The sequence below is a fragment of the Ursus americanus genome, unplaced genomic scaffold, assembly GCF_024610735.1.
Source record: "Ursus americanus isolate L20-20 unplaced genomic scaffold, mUrsAme1.1.p SCAF_94, whole genome shotgun sequence".
NCBI lineage: Eukaryota > Metazoa > Chordata > Mammalia > Carnivora > Ursidae > Ursus > Ursus americanus.
The window spans coordinates 623116-625680 of NW_028273676.1; positions in this window are offsets into that span (position 1 = coordinate 623116).

Below are 2565 nucleotides of genomic sequence, written 5' to 3' on the forward strand. Positions count from 1 at the left end.
CCTCTCCCAAGTGGTTGTGGCAAGGTAAAGCCAATGCCCTCCACTTCTCTGGAAGAAACCACAGTGCCCAGGCATGTTCTAAGCCCTCCCATCCTCCCTGGGCTTCTGGCAGCAGGAGTGAAAAGAGAGGAGCAGAGCACTGGGACCCGTTTGACAAAAACCGGCTTCCCACGGGAAAGTCTTTCTCCACGTGCAGACATGCTCCCAGGTGCCTGTGGCAAGGGGAAGGAAATGCCATACACTGACCTGGAAGAGACCACAGGGCCCAGGCACAGTCTGAACCCTTCCCTCAACCCTGCGGTTTTGCTAGCAGGAGTTCAACCCCAACGAACACAGCCCGGAGACTCCTGGGGCAAAAACGGCTTCCGACGAACAATAGGTGCTTGCTGTGGAACACCTATCCCAAGTGGGGGTAGCCAGCTCAACAAAATGCCACACACCCAGGTGTAAGAAACAACATTGCCCAGGCATGGTCTAAGCCCCTCACCTCGTCCCTGTGCTTTGGGGAGCCGGAGGGACACCCGAGGCCCACGGCCTTGAGACCCCTTTGCAAAAAGCCGGCTTCCCACGGAGACAGTTTTCCTGAGGTGTAGACCCTCTCCCAAGTGGTTGTGGCAAGGTAAAGCCAATGCCCTCCACTTCTCTGGAAGAAACCACAGTGCCCAGCCATGTTCTAAGCCCTCCCATCCTCCCTGGGCTTCTGGCAGCAGGAGTGAAAAGAGAGGAGCAGAGCACTGGGACCCGTTTGACAAAAACCGGCTTCCCACGGGAAAGTCTTTCTCCACGTGCAGACATGCTCCCAGGTGCCTGTGGCAAGGGGAAGGAAATGCCATACACTGACCTGGAAGAGACCACAGGGCCCAGGCACAGTCTGAACCCTTCCCTCAACCCGGCGGTTTTGCTAGCAGGAGTTCAACCCCAACGAACACAGCCCGGAGACCCCTGGGGCAAAAACGGCTTCCGACGAACAATAGGTGCTTGCTGTGGAACACCTATCCCAAGTGGGGGTAGCCAGCTCAACAAAATGCCACACACCTAGGTGTAAGAAGCAACATTGCCCAGGCATGGTCTAAGCCCCTCACCTCGTCCCTGTGCTTTGGGGAGCCGGAGGGACACCCGAGGCCCACGGCCCTGAGACCCCTTTGCAAAAAGCCGGCTTCCCACGGAGACAGTTTTCCTGAGGTGTAGACCCTCTCCCAAGTGGTTGTGGCAAGGTAAAGCCAATGCCCTCCACTTCTCTGGAAGAAACCACAGTGCCCAGCCATGTTCTAAGCCCTCCCATCCTCCCTGGGCTTCTGGCAGCAGGAGTGAAAAGAGAGGAGCAGAGCACTGGGACCCGTTTGACAAAAACCGGCTTCCCACGGGAAAGTCTTTCTCCACGTGCAGACATGCTCCCAGGTGCCTGTGGCAAGGGGAAGGAAATGCCATACACTGACCTGGAAGAGACCACAGGGCCCAGGCACAGTCTGAACCCTTCCCTCAACCCGGCGGTTTTGCTAGCAGGAGTTCAACCCCAACGAACACAGCCCGGAGACCCCTGGGGCAATAACGGCTTCCGACGAACAATAGGTGCTTGCTGTGAAACACCTATCCCAAGTGGGGGTAGCCAGCTCAACAAAATGCCACACACCCAGGTGTAAGAAACAACATTGCCCAGGCATGGTCTAAGCCCCTCACCTCGTCCCTGTGCTTTGCGGAGCCGGAAGGACACCCGAGGCCCACGGCCCTGAGACCCCTTTGCAAAAAGCCGGCTTCGCACGGAGACAGTTTTCTTGAGGGGCAGACCCTATCCCAAGTGGTTGTGGCAAGGTAAGGCAAATGCCCTCCACTTCTCTGGAAGAAACCACAGTGCCCAACCATGTTCTAAGCCCTCCCATCCTCCCTGGGCTTCTGGCAGCAGGAGTGAATAGAGAGGAGCAGAGCACTGGGACCCGTTTGACAAAAACCGGCTTCCCACGGGAAAGTCTTTCTCCACGTGCAGACATGCTCCCAGGTGCCTGTGGCAAGGGGAAGGAAATGCCATACACTGACCTGGAAGAGACCACAGGGCCCAGGCACAGTCTGAACCCTTCCCTCAACCCGGCGGTTTTGCTAGCAGGAGCACAACCCCAACGAACACAGCCCGGAGACTCCTGGGGCAAAAACGGCTTCCGAGGAACAATAGGTGCTTGCTGTGGAACACCTATCCCAAGTGGGGGTAGGCAGCTCAACAAAATGCCACACACCCAGGTGTAAGAAACAACATTGCCCAGGCATGGTCTAAGCCCCTCACCTCGTCCCTGTGCTTTGGGGAGCCGGAGGGACACCCGAGGCCCACGGCCCTGAGACCCCTTTGCAAAAAGCCGGCTTCCCACGGAAACAGTTTTCCTGAGGTGCAGACCCTATCCCAAGTGGTTGTGGCAAGGTAAAGCCAATGCCCTCCACTTCTCTGAAGAAACCACAGTGCCCAGGCATGTTCTAAGCCCTCCCATCCTCCCTGGGCTTCTGGCAGCAGGAGTGAAAAGAGAGGAGCAGAGCACTGGGACCCGTTTGACAAAAACCGGCTTCCCACGGGAAAGTCTTTCT